The sequence below is a fragment of the Cnephaeus nilssonii genome (genome assembly GCF_951640355.1).
Source record: "Cnephaeus nilssonii genome assembly, chromosome: 12".
NCBI lineage: Eukaryota > Metazoa > Chordata > Mammalia > Chiroptera > Vespertilionidae > Cnephaeus > Cnephaeus nilssonii.
The window spans coordinates 9,673,520-9,691,240 of record NC_137083.1 but is presented as its reverse complement, the minus strand read 5'-3'; the positions used below and the strand labels follow the sequence as shown (position 1 = coordinate 9,691,240).

General features: G+C 41.0%; 1 protein-coding gene across 5 annotated transcripts in view; it reads left to right on the top strand.

Annotated features, from left to right (window-relative positions):
• CREB5 (cAMP responsive element binding protein 5) overlaps positions 1 to 17,721 on the top strand; it is a 396,562-nt gene that overhangs the window by 128,290 nt on the left and 250,551 nt on the right. The gene's annotated exons all lie outside the window — the stretch shown is intronic.

Below are 17,721 nucleotides of genomic sequence, written 5' to 3'. Positions count from 1 at the left end.
CTCAAAGGGGACTGCTTATGTCGTGGTTACAAATGATAAAAACGCCGAAACCAAAAAAGTTTCCAAACAAGAAAAACGCCATCTTACTTCTGAGTGGCTTTAATTTCCAAATTCTCCAGCATGGCAGGCCTTTCCCATTCCTAACTTCTTCCTTAAAGCGCAGTCCGAATATATCATGGGAGATACACCACAACTTTCTTTTCTTTCAAGTAATGCATTTTTGTGTAAACATATTGTTTATGAAAGAACCTTTTACAGATGCTTTGTGTTGCCTTTGCTCAAGAAAATGCATTTTAAAAGAATTCTCCCCAGCCTGGCATGTAATGTTTCATTAGCCAACATAACCTTGTTTATTTGCTTTTTAAAATTTTATTTGGGAAAGGAAATCAATTTGCACCCCTGACATGCTGCCAGGTTCCTGTTTATAAGCACACAATAGGCAGCTTGGAGGGGCGAAATCCATAGTTTATGATTCCAGCATTAAGTATGACACAATCTGTATATGAAACCATAGAGGCAGTGGTGCTTTCCTGTCCCCGCAGCCACACGCTGCAGTGGGAGCTTTCTCTGAGAGCATTATTCAAGTGTGCACAGAGTCAATGGCCCTAATTGTGCTGGGCACTTAACGCGTGAGGAAGGATTGTCAGAACAAAAGGAGCTCTTTGCTGGGTTTTGTGTTTTTGTTTTTGTTTTAAATACCTTAAGCAACTGGCTGGGACCCAGCCTGATGACTGTGCTGTGCTTTGCGGAGACTTGAAGTGTCCCTAAAACGTAATTAAGAGTGTCCTCAGGTCTTCTGCTGTCAGAGATTCTGATTGACCAGTGGGAGATGGCAGGACCTGAAGGCCAGTGTGTCCAACGTCAAGGAGAATCCTTTCACTTTAGACCCCCCAGTGGTGATGCTGAGGAGATCGTTCTCTTTTGGACTTGACCCTAACTCCTGCCTGATTTTTTTTTACAAAATTTTGTTATTGATTACTCTTTTTAGAGAGAGGGAGGGAGGGAGGGAGGGAGGGAGGGAGAGAGATTTGTTGTTCCACTTATTTATGCATTCATTGGTTGATTCTTGTATGTGCTTTGACCAGGGATCGAACCTGCAACCTTGGCATATCTGGACTATGCTCTAACCAACTGAGGTACCAGCCAGAGTCACTTTGCCTCTTTTGAGTGTCTGAGTGTCTGTCTCATCCTAGCTTTTCTCATCTCCAGGAAGATATAATTACTATATTGGGCCAACATATTCAGGTCCAAATGTAAATAGGAAATATAGTCACTCTTACCACATCATAGAAATAAAATTCTCTATAAAATCTATCATAGCAGAAAGAGCACTGAATTGGGAGTCAGAAGATCTAGATTCCAGTCCTGTTTCTGCCTCCACTTAGATGTGGGCTCTGGTCTGGTCATATCCCCTCCCCTGGCCGCCTGTTTCTTCTCTGTAAAGTCAGAGAGTTGGGTTCAAGGTTCTCTATGGTGTCTTTGAAATCTAAAGTTCTGGGAGCAGGTACTTCTCAGTTTCATAATAATATTTTCCTTGAACTTGGCATTTCTTGCTTCCTGTCTTTCCAGCCTGCATCTAAGCTGGATCTCCCGTGTTGGCTTTATCTGAAGTCCTTTCTCTATTCCTGATGAGGTAGAGCTAACTTAATTTCTCCTTTTCACTGTCCCAGTTTCCCTTTTCAGTAATTACTTTAACTTCCTAGTTTCTGCTTTTCCTTTGTTCATTTTCATGTTCCTAAGTTACCACCAGAACCTAACAATCAAACCCTGCATGGCAAAGGCATTGTCACTCTGTTGGCTAACATCTGGTTACAGACACTGTGCCTGGAGGTGGGTTAGAGTCGCTTTCCTCCCCGCCACTTTGCCATTCACCTGCCCAGCCTCCTATGGAAGTCCCAAAGGCCTTTTCCAGTTGTAAGTGCCTATTTGGCAGAGCTTGCCACAGTTCCAGGTATGCTCAGTAGGTGAGTCTAGAGTGTTCGCATGAATGAGCCAAGGAGGGAAGCCAACTTTGGGGGAAAACTAGAATACAGGGGAATCTTTCATTATTCATCTCCACTTGTAATTAGAGGCCATTATTGAGTAGATATAACTGGATCATGTCACAGAAATTAAGATGAAAGGCCATAAGCTCTTTACCTCCTTCCTTCCACTACTGACCAAGCTTTACCACCTCCCCACCCCACCATCCCCCTCAGCCGCCACTTGAATTTCATTCAGCCAGTGCGAGGGCTCAGTGTACTCAAACTGTCTCAGAATAGGCAGCATCATGTGTGTGTGCGTGCATGTGCATATGTGTGTTTAGGGTGTGTGTGTATGCGTGTGTGTGTGTGTGCATGTGCATGCATGTGTGGTGTGTGTGTATGTGTGTGGAAAGCTTCCCCAGATGTGCTAGAAAGATAGATTTTCTGGATTCCCTCTACCCAAAGATAAAACTACGTCTCCAACAGGCCTTTCCCTCTGCTGTCCCTGCAGCAGCACCAACAGGTCTTTCAGAAGAGCTCCTGATGGTTTCAGTCCCAGTAAATGAAGGGGGGGAGGAAAGGGAAAGAGATGCGTTTTAACCTTGTCAGCACTTCTTCAGACGTCAGAGCACAACCTCGGTCAATGTGGAGACGTGAAAGGATGTTTGAATAAATGGAGCAACATACAAGACAAGGCATTCATGAGGGCTCTGAGGCTGTGGGGGCTGGTCTCTTCTGATGCCAGCAGGTGAGAGATTAGGTTTGATGCCTCAACATTGTCTTTGTTGCATTAAAAAGGGGAATGGAGGGTTAGTTAGCTACCCAGAGAAATCAGTGTTATGTATCAATGCAAAACTAACTCATAGGCAAAGATGCTTAGCAGGGTGAAGATAATACAAGAGATTCAAATACTGTATTTCATTCTTTGCCTGAACATTCCTTTTTACCAATGGTTCTAAACCTTTAAAATGACTTTTCACACTGAGATTCTATTTGACTTTTAAGAGATTTAAATTTCTAAATGTATCTATATGGGTTTGAAAACTATTTCATGAAGTGACTGGTAAACTAATAGATATAAAAAGATATTTTGTTATGCATAGGCCTATAATTGGGTTTCTTTAAAAGTAATTGGATAGTATTCAGATATTAAAGAAACATATCTATAGAGGAAAAAGTCAACAAACACACATAGAAAGACATTAGCATTTACTCAAAGGGAAAGATGCAGGCCTTTGTCCAAGGACTTATTTATTAAAAGCTCTGGCTATATGGGTGTGGTTCTTATGTGAGTCCCTGACATCTATTTTTTAGTTTTAGAAATATTATTTCTTAACCTATCAAATAATCAGCAAATTTGATCCGCCTTAAAGTTGTCAGTAGAGATGTTGAACCATAGGATTGAAATGGACTCAAGATAGAAAATTATAGAATGTTCAAGTTGCCGAAGACCAGGAGCCTATAGATTGGTCCTAACACAGGAGTTGAGAGGGGAAGAGCATCTAAATAAAAATATTTCATTGGCCTTAGTGCTTCTACTTAGCAAGCCAACCCATAAATCCTGACTGTCAAGGTAGAAAAATGCAGCTTCTAAATGTACTTACTCTCCTCCCATCCAATAACTCTGGCAGAAGGGAGAATGGAGTTCAGCCCTGTAATGGCTTTATGGCCCATCCACACCAGTAGCCAAATTATTTCCTTCTGTGACTCCCCATCTAAAGCCCTTCTTATTCCAAGCCCAATTGTTTCATGGGGAGGAATGTAGACAAATCAGAAGCCACAGCCTAAAATTGAGACCTTGTTTTCAGGGTGTGTATCTAGGTTCAGAGGAGCCGTGCTTGTCCGGGCTCATCTTTCGGGGTGGAGCTGGGTTTCTTGGGCACACGGTGGGACAGGAAGGTTTTAGCTCTACCTTCTATTGTTTTTATCAGTCCTATTATAGTTTACTAAACACACAGGTTAATGCAGAGCAGGTTCAGCTAGTGACAGGCCTGCCCTTAGATGGTATAAATGAGACAAAAGTAAATACAGATACAGATAATATTTTTGAAATCATAGTAGGTGGTTTGGAGTTAAAAATGTGTCAATGGCCTGGCTAGTGTGGCTCAGTGGTTGAGTGTCAACCCATGAACCAGGAGGTCATGGTTCAATTCCCAGTCAAGGCATATGCCCGGGTTGTGGGCTTGATCCCCAGTATGACTGGCAGGAGGCAGACAATCAATGATTCTCTCTCATCATTGATATTTCTATCTCTCCCTCTCCCTTCCTCTCTGAAATCAATAAATATATATGTTTTTAAATGTGTCCCTGGGTCCCAAACTGGGGTTTCAGATCTGTTGAGTCCCTTGGATATCTTTATCTATCTACCTATCTATACACACACACATACTGTATGTTTATATTATATACTATTCCGTGGTGTGTGTGTATGTGTGTATGTGCATGTAGAAAAAATATCTGGGGAGATATAGTAAAATATTAGCTTTTTCTGCATGTAAGAATGATAGTAGATTTGTTTCTTCCCACCTACTTTTTTTCTCAAATAAGTTTACCCTAATGAGAAATTATATTACAAATATATTGCTTGTAATCAAAACATAGTTGTAATGCATTTTTTTCCGATTGTCCATCTAGGCCCATTCTCCCTGTTCCCAGCCTGTTCTCTACCCTGCAAGGCTGAGCTATATTTACTGCATGAATGATCACCTTAAACTGTGTTTTCCCATTGGATTTAGGCCACTGGTCACATGGACACCCAGCAGGCTCCAGAGAGGGAGGGAAGGGAGCCTGACTGGCTGTTGCCCCAGCTCTGTCCATTAGTTGCCTCTTTTAACCAAGGGTCACAGCCCCTGCCAGGTACCCTCTCCACAGGCCCTCTCTCCTCCCCTGGTTCTGCTACCCACTCTGTCCCCTGAATCTCCTTTCTCTCACTCCTGTAAGCTAGGAATGCTAACAGCTCCCAACTGAAACTGGTCCAGGGTACTTACTGCACTATGGCTGTAGCTTCCTTGCACTCTGCCCATACCTTTGCAAATAGTTCCTTTATTAATCACTCCTCAAATTACCCATTTTGAGCGTGCCATCTGTTTCCTACTGGGACCCAAGTGATGCAGTAGTCCAACTCTCTAATTGAAGCTGGACGTTTATATGCAGTAAGTCTGCTCAGATGAGCTAAGGCTCGATTTCTATTTGACCAGAGCACTGTGAAACACTGATGTCTGATAGAACAATGGAGTGAAGTGAGATTTTAGAAATTAGGGAATATGAAACCTTCAAAAGACAGGTGATTGTGTAGGAAAATGCATAATTTTTTAAGTGGTATTGAAAAAACATGACATCTAAGGAAAAAAACCATAAAAGAGATCCTTGATGGGAAAAACAAACAAACAACAAACAAAGAAACCACAGAGCCATTCAACTTTTTTGTATATTTCCTCTTTTCTCAAGTTCTTACTTTAGGAATAGGGATTTAAAAAAATGTGTTTTAAGATTGGGACACGTGCTATGAGTGGGAAGGATGGCTTCAGAAAGGGAAATGTGGGGTCACAGAGGCAGGGCTGGAATTTCAGACAGAGTGACAAGGCCTCAGACATGGGCCTCATTGGGAGGTAACATTGGAGCAAACATTTGGAAGAGGCGAAGGAGGATAATGGGAAGAAGCCTGTGGGAGCAGCAGGTGCCGAGGTTCCCATGTATGAACAGAATGGCCAAGAGTTTCAACACGAGTCTCGAGAAGAGTGAATAAGGTAGGAGTGGTAGGAAATGAGATCACAGTAGTATAGATGAGATTATGTAGGTTGGGGGGCAGGGGTACCAGGTAGGCACTTACCCCCACTGTACTTTTTTGGACCCTTAAGGATCCAGAAAACCCATTACTCCTAGGGGAAAAAAATTTAAATGTGCTCTTAGTATTCAGACAGGATTTCTAGAAACTTCTTTGGAAATTGTCCTGTCCATTTTCTGGCAGGTGTCCCTTGTGCTACGTACAAGTGCTGTTTGGTTTGTTATGGTCAAGTGAAAATGGTATCTCTTTATACTAGGATTTCATCAAATAAGACAGACGAACTCTCTCATCGATTTGCTCTGTTACATGATGTAATTTGGTTTTTGCTCGCAGACTGAACAAACACTGGGAGCGATGATTCAGTTTGCTTGGAAGCAAAGGCCATTCAAGGGTCCTTGTCCTTCAGTAAAACAGCCACTTCCCAGGATAGAAATATGCTGCTTAATTCATATCGATCGTTAGAACAGCAGAGCAGTAACTTATGTCTGTGAAGTGCTAAACAATCTACAAAGCAAGGCCATTCATGGTGAGCCACCTGACGGGTTCTGCCAGAAGTGCAATGACAGGCATGCACACTCATTCTCTATTGTTCCAGAGAAGGAAGTCCATCTTGTAGCACACTTTCCTTCTCCGTGAAGATCACATTTCTATTTTATGTTAAGAGCATAATGTTGCCTAACCAACACTCCAGGCAGGGAAGTTTGCAAGCAAATTCATCTTTGTGGCCAGCCCTACCTTCCAGTTCTTTTGGCCAGGAGAGAAGAGCTGAGGAAGGGGGAGCTTGGGAGAGAGAAAGGCACAGGAAAATCTCTTCTCAGATCTGTAGTATATCATTAGCAGCTTTTAAGAGAGTGCTCAGTTTATATTTCTGGTCATTAAGTAAGTATTTGAAATGCTGGAAAAAAATAGGCCCTCAGCATCTCTGGGGTAGTTTTCTATGCACTCTTATTTTAAGTAACTTTACATTTTCTGGTTAGGACAGGAGAGAAATTTGTTTAGTAATTCTAGAATGGGCCATTTGCCTCCTGCATGACTATACCAGGTTCTCAGTATGACTTCTCGGCATTTCATTGTATGCTTAGCACCCCTTTCCTGATATTAAAGACCCTTTTCTTCCCCAAGCAACACAGAGGTGTGATTGTGCTAATGCCATTGGCTATTGACTTCCCTCCCCACACTGGCCTCAGAACCCCAGTTGCTTGCTTGTTTTTAATCATTTTGCTTTAGCTTTCCTGTCTCCCTTTCTAGTTACTTAGGAAGTTCCATCTTGCTGCACTTCAACCAGTGCCTCTGGTTTGAGCTGACCAGACATATGACCATTTGAGGAGACTATTGAGCTGTGTTCTGGCCTCTGTGTGTTGATATGACTTATGTGGACTCAAATCAGCAAATGGCATCCCTTTGTATCTTGGGTTTAACATGTCCATGTGCCCAACTTAGACAAGAGGAAATTATAAATTGACTATTCTTTATTCCTGTATCAATACCTCATAAATCGTAATTTCTTTATCCATCCCATCAACGATCATTCAGTTCTGTGTCAGGCACTGAACTAGGCAATAGTGATAGAAAACAAGATAGGCACTGACCCTTTCTTCCTGGAATTTATAATATGATGTACTGGAAGTAAAAATGATAACAATTACCCCTTGTGACACATAATATAAAGGAAAGGATTGGGGTGCTGAGGTAGAAAATAGTAGGGGGTGATACTGAGAAGATGAACCTGAAATGAAGAGGGGATGTCTTTCTAAGAGTGAGGAGATGGTCGAGGAGAGACAGCAGGGTTGTAGGATAATGTTATGTTACTGAAGTTTTTATCCAAACCATTACTGTGTCCTAACTTTTTAGATCAAAGGAAGCAAGGGCATACTATCCTTATTTTGTACTTGAATAAACACCATCCATCAATAAACAAATTTATTGCCTAAAGGATAGGCAGTGACTAAGACAAGAAATTCCAGGCCTAGGGAATGTAGCTGTAAAGATGTGAAGGTGAGAATTTGAACTCATGAGTTGTGTAGTAAGTAGAGAAGGGTGGCTGGAGTGGAGGGTTTGGGCAAGGGACTAGGGTAAGAGATAGGGCTGAATACACAGACTTGAGGAAAGGCTGAGAGTGGGCTTTAGTAAGTAAAGGGGAACTTCGGGGTGGGGTTAGAATTGAGTGACATTAGGAAAGTGCTGATTTATACCAATTAATTGGTCTGGAGTGGTCTGGGAGGGACCAGAAGCAGTGGAAGCCTGGAGAGCAGTAGAAAGCTATTGTATGATCAGGAAAGGAGATGATAAAGCTCTGGAGCTTGTGGTATAGCAAAGAAAAGACAGATGTGGAAATCATGAGACAAAATCAACAGACTAAGGACATTAAATAAGATCATGTGCTTCATGGTGGAGCTTGGATAGAAACACAGAGCTATTGACTAGTCCTTTGCCCTCAGACCATGGTCTAATCAGCTCTAGATGCTATGTCTCATCCTGTTTCTAATCTCTGTGTATGTGAAGGTATTTTTCAGATTTGTTTTTTCATTTCCATCTTCCTTAAATTTTCATATTCCCTCTAAACTATAGGCTTTATAGGCGAGCACTTATTTTTGTTTTCTCTTTCCATAGCACTAGTTACACTTACTATATATTTACTCAGCAAACATCTATGTGACAGGCATTGTATTAGGCCCTGAGGACAATGATATGAAATCAGACCCTGCTCCTGTAGTCAGAGTGTTCACAGTTAGAAAGGGAAAATTGATCTTAAAGGTAAGTAAATGCACCAATGTATTACAGGAGCTGTGAGAGAAGTATGTATGAGATAAGATGGAGGACAAAAGAGTGGTTAATTAATTCTACCAGTGGAGAGGTGGTGTTAGTCTTGGCAGTAATCATAATAATAGCAATGATAATTATAATAATGACTATTACCATTTATTGGGCATTTAATATGTTCAACATGGCACTAAACTCCGTATTTATATTACTTAACATAATCATTATAAAAATCTTACATGGTAGGGTTGTTCCTGTTTTAAAAATAAGAAAATTGAAGCAAAGAGAACCTATAAACTTGATCAAGATCACGTTATTCATTTATTCACTGAATAGTTGAATGTATTGCATATCTGTGAAGTACCCATCGTGAGAGAACACTGGCTGTTCTCCAATGAACATGGCATATTCCCTGCTCCAAATTTACTGGAGGAATCACTCCTGGAAACAAGTGATGCTCTCTAATGAGGTGGGACAAGGCCCTGTGGGAGCTCAGAGCAGGAAATAACTATGGGGACCAGAAAGGGTGGGGGAAGGCTCCACAGAGGAGGGGACATCAGAGCTGGATCTTGATGAATGGATTGACTGCATAAAAGAAATATTATTTGCAAGGGTGAAAAAAGACATGGAATGGTGTGGAATAGTCAATAAGCATTGAGGTCTGTGTGTGTGACCAGTAAGGGGTGAAGGCGATAGCGAGGATGGGCTGCCAGGAGGTGATTTGGGAAAGATTGGGACCAGATTGTGAAAGACCAAAGTCAATGTGATGGCATATATAGAAGAGGTAATAGATGGCCAGCAGAAGTCTTTTAAATAGACTGGTAGCATGATGGAATGTACATCTTGTTGGAAAAAGTAATTTTTCCCTCATTTATTTATTTTATTTTTATTAAATTTATTGGGATGACATCAGCTACTAAAATTATATAGGTTTCTTCAAGTGCACAATTCTATAATACATCATATGTATATTGTATTGTGTGTTTACCACCCAAAGTCAAATCTTTTTCTGTCACCATATATTTGACCTCCTTTATCCTTTACTACCTCCCCCTCATCCCCTTTTCCCTCTGGTAACACCATAGTATTGTCTGTGTCTATGAGTTTTTGCTTGTTTATTTGTCTTGTTTGTTCATTTGTTGCTTTCAGTTTTATATCCCACATGTGAGTGAAATGATATGGTTCTTGATTCTTGAGAAATGAGGGACCGTACCAGTGACTGAGTAGAATATCACTTTCAGTGGTATTAGACTAGTTTCTAGCTTCCAGGATATCTGTAGAAACAAAAACCACAGAAGTTTGCCCAACTGTAATTCTAGTAACCTGAATGAAGCAGCACCATTTCCTTCCTTTTAATTAATATGATTATATTTAGCAGAGCAACCAAGACAATAAAGTGATAGATGTGAGGAGAAACATGGACAGTCCAAGGCACTGAGAATCTGAAAGTGAAGGAGCAGGATCTTTGAGAGACACCTGAAAATTGTTTCTCACAGTCAAGGGTGGCACCTGAGAAGACGTTTATTATTTTGAGCATTTTACTACAGTATTAAATGAATAGCTATAAAACGCTTACAGGGATGGTTCTGGGGCTCTGCCTTCAAACCCAGTATTAGAAAAGATGACAGAGGTCTGGAATTGGAGGACAGTGTAGCTGCTCTGTATTCTGCAGACTCCTGTTGAGGGTTGAGATGGGAAGGGTGCCTCCTCCTCCTCCTGCATGGGTGAGTAGGCTAAGGCCACTGAGAATCACATCAGTGTGCCAGCTGCCTTTCTACCCATTGCTAGGGAATTTGTCTTGGAACTTAAACTTGATCCAAACATCAGAGAAATTATCTCTTTCTCAGGCTTTCCCTGAGCTCTTGGAACTCCTGAGGAAAGTGAAGTAGCATCAGTGAGTGAGCAAGTGAGGGTATCTGGTTTCTTTTAGCAGTTTGATAGAAGTATTGTTCAACACTCTTTGAACTACAGCTTTCCCTCCCTAATCTTAATCTGCCCTGTTCATTGTAAACCAATCTAGAAATGCCTATGTGGTAGGCAACATGATATATATTTTTTAATCCTCACCTGAGGATATTTTTATTGATTTGAGAGAGAGAGAGAGAGAGACAGAGACAGAGAGAGAGAGAGAGAGGGGGGGGGGGAACATCCATGGAAGAGAGAAACATCGATTGGTTGCTTTCTATATGCATCTGACTGGGAATCCAACCCAAAACTTAGATATGTGCTCTGATAGTGAATTAAACTCAAAAACCTTTTGGTGTATGGGACAACACTCCAACCAACTTAGCCACCTAGCCAGAATGGCAGCATGATCTTAAGACAAGAGTCACTAATCAATCACTTTGAAATGAATTCATAGTGTATTCCCAGGTTTTTCTAGGTGTGAAGGTGGTGGTGATAATATTGATCTAAATTTGTGGTATAACAATATATTGTAGTTCTCGGGATCACATGCCAGAATCAATTAATAACTTCTTTTAATGTTCGTAGAAAGGATATCAAGTACAAATATTTTTTACCAGGTAGGCTCTGAGCTCCTCCACTTATTGACTGTGTGACTTAGAACAAGTCACTTAACTTGTCTGTTCCTCAGTTTCCACATCTGTGTAATGGGGATAATAAATATACCTGCCTCCTAGACTGATTATATATATTAAATTTTCTGACATATTATAATAATGTTTAAGTGTTAACTATTATTAATAATATTTCTATTAGTATCAGTCATGGGGAGTAGCCACCTAGAACGAACTATTACTTTCTGAGCTTCACATTATGAACTTTACTAAAAAGAAAAGTATACATTTGCTGTCGGGCACTATGCTGGAATATCTGTTATCTCATGTGATGCTCACTGCAACCCTGACCACTTTAACAATAAGGAAGGTATGGCTTAGAGAACCTGAATAACATCCCTCAGATGATATGGAGCTTATGTGAACTTGATCCAGATTTTAGAGCTCATGTTTTGTTTCTGTACCTTGGGCCCTCTTAGAATTTTCCTGGAATAAGTAGCAAACTCTAAAAGAGCAGAATTTAAATGTGCATGTCAAAGCTGGAGTTTCGACAATGCCCTGGGCTCTACTCTCCCATTCCCTCCTTCAGAGGTTGCCTGAGATGGTTTCTTATCTATTTTGTCCATCTTCTTTTTATTGTCTAAAGTTTTACATATGTCTCCTTTTACCCCAATTAACCACTCCCCCCCCACAGCCATTCCCACCCTGGGCAAGCCCCCACCGCCCCAGTGTCTGTGTCCATTGGTTATGCTAATATGCATGCATACAAGTCCTTTGATTGCTCTCTAACTCCCCCACCTCTCTTGCCATTTATCTTTGGACTTATTTTTGTTCATCAAATTATGTTGATCATTATATCCCACATATGAGTGAGATCATGTGATATTTTGTCCATCTTGCACTGTGAGACTACACTAAGGAGAATTCTCTGGAGAGAGAGGCAGCCTGGATGGCCTCTGATCTCCCCACCCTACCTGCTGTGTCTCCTTAGTACCTCACTGTACCCTTTGTCATGGAGCAGACCACCCTCAGTAGGATTCCAAAACCCATACTAGTATTCCACCTCCTGAGACATCAGAAAATAGTCAAGACCCTCTAGAATAGCTTCTATTCCTCCAGAGAGCATAGTAGCTCCCAGAAGGTTAGAACCTTTGTTATTCTGTGAATGTCTCAGACATCTTTTGGATGCAGTTCATGGATGTTTACATCTGAGAAGTTCTGAAAGTCTTCATAACTGCCCAGGCATCATTAAGATGCAGACAATTTCAAGATTGCACAACTCAACTTGTAAACGCGTGTCAGGATGACCCTGGCTCTTTATAGAGAAACCCATAAAGTCTCCACACCTTGGCAGTTGGACAGGCTATAGATTTGAAGATAACATTTTGGGACCTTATGGGAATCAACATAATTTTGCCTGTACACTCCAACCTTCACTTTCATTTGTGGGCCACTTCCCTTCATCCTTCATTACCACACCCTGAAATTATAGTTATTTGTAAGAACACGGATATATATTCATATGCATCAGGTTGTTTTTTTGCATATTGTATTCCAAGTCCATGCATGCAGAAAGACAATTACCACTCTACCTCAAGCTCACTGAGTATGCAATCAAGACTCATTATTTTCCTGGTTCTCATCTCATTCACACCCTTTATGTCTCAGAACAACAGTGAATGGAGAGCAAGGGACATGAAGGGAAGAAGAATTCCAAGGACATGTGGAGAAATTTGAACCAAATAGGGAAAAATTTGGTGAAGACAGTTTGTCTGTGGAGCTTTCATCTTCGATGCTTGAGAAATTTTACCTTTTGTTAGATGCATTTCTTGAATCCTGATCCCTTGGGTCTGGCAGAAAGCTATAATTTTCAGAAGGCTAATTTCTGCAAAAGCTTATAGTTATGGAGAAAAAAAAATCAGTGCTTCTAGGCTCATGAATCAGAGTCTAAAAAGTCTGTTTGGATATTTAGTGTCTCATAAAATGTAACATAGAAAGACTTATGGAGTGTCAGAGCTAGAAAAGATCAGGGAGAGCATGTGGTCCAACCCCCTGCTTTTATCAGTGAGGCTATGGAACCCAGGGAAGTTGAATGATTTGCCCAGGTTATATGGCTACAAGGAGGGGTAGAGAGACTGGACTAGAAGAGACCTCCTAATACCTAAGCCAATATATTTTCAACATTATCACATATTACTAATCATTTGAGCCAAAGTGTGAACCATGTATCATAAATGAGAGAATCTTAGCAATGGAAGAGACCTTGGAGGTCATCTAGTGCCATCTACCACCTGGTATAAGAATCATCTTGGTGACATCCTTGACAGATGACCACTGGTTTCTACTGACTTAACTTTGATGCCAGAAGCTCAGTACTTTACAAGGCAGCTTGTTTTGTTTTTGGATATCTCTACTTATAGTAAATGTATCCCAACAAAAGGTCAAATTCATATTCTTAAATTATTAATCCAGAAGGAGTGAGGGCGGCCAGAGGTGGTGAATGGCATGGCCTTAGTTATGGTGCAGAGTTCACTCTTTTTTTCATCTTAAAATGAGGAGAATAATGCCTACTTTATAGGGTCATTGTGAGGATTAGAAGTGCAGTTTATAAAGCATCTCCCATAGTGGCTGCCTCAAAATAGGTACTCACATTGTAGTTATTATTGGCTTTTATCATCATTTTTTTAAACATCATGGCTGCTGGAGCAACAGATACTATATCTAATCCCACAAATATTTGAAGACAGTTATCATGACCCTCTAAGTCTTCTCTTCTCCAGACTAAATATTCCCTGATTCTTCTACTGTTCTTCCTGTGATGCATTTCGGATGTTGTCGTGGCTTTCATTCCATCCTATTTGTCAATTTCCCCCTTAAAATGTGGTCGCCAAATGTGGTCAGTTCAACGTGCTCTACAGGGGAATAATTACTTCCCTTGATCTGGACTTTGCACTTCTCTTACAACAACCTAGATTTATGTTAGCATTTTTTGGAGGCCAGATCACACAGTTGGCTCAGTAAAACCTGAATCTACTATGCAGAACATAGCTATGCCTCCCTACACGTGTCAACTGCAGAGTTGACAAGCACAATTTTTACATCTTCATCCAAGCGGTTAATAAATATGTTAAACAAGAAAAGGCCAAAGGCTGAACTTCAAGGAACACCCCCCAATCCTTCCGAGCATATTGACATATGTCCACTGCTTTTGTGACATTGTTTCACCAGCTCCAAATCTATGCACCTCTACCAGGGAAATAGCTCAGCAAGATAGAGTCACTCTTTGTATTTTTGAAATTGGATATTTAATTTATCTGGAGGTTAATATGCCATTCTTTTATCAATGAAGACAGGTTTTGAACCAATAATTGGGAAAATGTGAACTCAGAAAGTAATTTCATGTTTGAGTTACTACGTAATGCTTAAAGAAAAAAAGACTATCTCCTCCTAATATGAAATAATAATGCTTGTCTAATTGTTTCTTTTTCCATTATGTTTTGAAATTACCCTCTGTATGTGGGAAAGGAGGCTGGAGAATGTGCTGATTTCATGTGTGGGGGAGAAAGCATATTATTGAAGAACTAGAAGCCCGTTGCACGAAGTTTCGTGCAAAAGACCTTCCTTCACCTGGCTGCTGGCACCAGTTTTCCGCCAGCACCAGTTTTCCTCTGGCCACCTGCTGATCAGAGCGCCTCCCGCCAGTGCGATCAGCCACCCTGAGTTCCCCCAGCGCCGCAGGTGGAGGAACTCGGGGTGGCCGATCACGCTGGTGGGAGGCACTCCTATCGGTGGGTGGCCAGAGGAAAACTGGTGCTGGCGGAAAACTGGTGCAGGCAGCCACGCAATCAGCCACCCCGAGTTCCTCCACAGGCACCTTCCGCCGGCCCCATGGGTCCTCCCGCAGCGCTGGCTGTTGGGGCCGGCAGGAGGAACAGGGGGTGGGGGGTGGGGGGGAGGGGGCGATTAGAACCCAATCAGCCACCCCGAGTCCCGCCCCCAGCCTCCCAATGGCCCAATCATGGGCATAGCAGAGTGATGGTAATTTGCATATTACCATTTTATTAGGTAGGATTAGAATATGCCTTTTCTATCTCTGGTGGGGATCACAGAGACAAAGAGATGATTTTGGTGGGGAAGGGGGAGTGTATTTTCCTAGATAGTTCTTTGTATTTTTAAAAAAATGATTCTCAGAGAAGATTCTTAAACTTGTTTTGGCATGGGTTGGAGGAACTTACTTATTTCTCTCATTTAACATGCTTTACTCTGAAGATATGAAACCCATGTATTTGGGCTGCAGCACAAGTCAGTTTTCCTTAGTTTTCATGGTAGAAAAAAAGAATGGTTGTTGCCATCATTTGAGCCAAAGTTCTCAGATTTGAAGCTCACTACTTTGTATTTTCCTCCAAAGGTTCATTTAATATTTTACCAAAGGCTTTACTTTCCAATCTACATGCCATGCTTATGGCTTTTTAAAAAAATCCTGATCCTCTCTATTTCTTTAGTCCAAGTCCAAATACCTTAACATCTAAAACTGTATTATTGTGAGTAAATTAGAGATTTTGAGGTAAATAGATAAGAAGTTAGCACTCTGAAAAATTGCATAGGGAACAAAAGATAAGATTTTTATCATACTGAATGTTTTAGGAATGATACTTTATGTTTTTCTTATTCACTCAACATTCATTGAGCACCTACTATATGCCACTGACTTATGCAATAGAGACACAATGGGAATAGAATCATATTTAGTCCCTTCTCTCAGTGTGCTTATATTCTAGAGCAGGGGTGGGGAACATCCGGCCCACAGGCTGTGTAAGGCCCACCAAATCATTTGTCTGGCCCTGCCAAGGCATTAGGGATGAGTTAATTAAATGTTTGACTAAATATAGCAGGCTAATTTTTAAGTTGATAATTTTGTATGGCCTGAAAATTATGTTATAAATACCCAAATGGTACTTGGCAGAATAAAGGTTCCCTGCCCATGTTCTAGAGGAAGAAACATGTTAATCAAATAATAAAAAATAATTGTAATATTGTGAAAAATACTACAAAAGAAAGGGAGATGATGCCCATCATTGGAGAGGTCAGCTTCCTCATGAGATGTTTGATCTAGCATTTGAAGGTGTGGTCAGGGGAAGAGCAGAGGCAACAGAAAAGAGCTGATTGCAGGGCCCTGTGCTGAGATGAGCATTGTCAGTTTAAAGGCAGGAACATTTCAGTATGGTGGAATAAATCACAGGGGCAAGAGTGACGGTGGTGTAAGGCAGGCTGTGGAGGTAGGAGGATCCCATACAGACCTTGAAGGTCATCCAAAGAGTGCTGTCAGTGTTTTCTAAGCCATAGGAAGCCAACCATTCAAGAAGCTAGGGTTAGGGGTTGTAGGGGGAATTGTAGAGATATATCAGTTTTGCCTTTTGAGAAGATCCCTGTGGTTATAATATGGGAAAGAGGAGGAAGGGAAGCTAAAGTGAGTGACAGGAGACAAACTAGGAGACCACTGTCTAGTCCAGGAAAGGATATGGTGCTGGTTGGGTGTAAGCTGGTGGAAGGATAGATGGAAAGACAGAAAGAGATATAGGATGCTTAAGTTGAATTTGTAATATTTGGGGACTGAGTGTTGGGGCAATATAAAAGATATGTCAAATGTAACTCAAAAAGAGGTCATAGATTTTATATTCTTGTTTGTGAATTTAAATATTATTATTTTAAAAGTTTAATCATGCTGCTTCTAAAAACAGAGTCAGGGATTATATTATTGACAAAGTAGGTGACAGCGGGCAAGATGAAGACTCTTTAGTATCTTTAAGGATCCAAACAATGGAAAAAATAATACTTGTAATTGTTTACTTCGTCAAGATCTCATTAAGACTCAGGAAAGTAAGTTGGGTAAGATTCACTTTCAAAGGAAATAACACAATTATTTTTATTTTCATTATTTTAAGTTTAATTCTCTATGTCTCTAGATCCTATAAAAAGAACTCAAGCACGTCCCTGCAGTGCCACCCCAATAGAAATCACCACTTCCTTTCATGTTACTTTACCCAACCACAATATTTTCCCACATCAGAAAAGCTTCCCGGTATATAAGAGGAGCTTTGGATGTGTGTGTATGTATAAGCCTGTTCATGCCTTTGGGAACCCACGACAAAACAGTCGCTCACAGTCTAAGCCAGGTGCCCAGTTTCCATCTGGACTCCTAACAAACTGTGTGGTCAGGAGTTAGAAATCAGAAACATGGGAAAGGTGCAATGTGATGGACACAGCCACCCCAAGTACCATATATGTTATCACCATCATTTAACACGTAGTGCAGGAAATCCTGTTCTTTGCAGAAGAACTTCAAAGAACCACTTCTAGTTCTCTTGGGTAACATTTACTTTTTTCTTCGCTAACCCCAAAGCGCAGACAGATATATATATTTTTTCCTCCAGTAAATTGCTAGTGACACTTCATTTCTTTCCTGCCATCCTCAACCCATTGTCCAAATGACCTCTTGAATTTCCCTCCTCTCCTAGGCTGAAGTTCTGTACATGGTGGTTACAGAGGCCATAACTTAATTTGCTTTGTCCTGTGCTTACTCTTTCTTTTCTAGGTTCTGAATGTTTCATATTTTAGCCCCACCATGTTGCTCAGCCTTCCCTAGCTTCAATATGTATCCTCTCTTGTCCCAGTGACCTTCTTTTCTGGAAGAGCT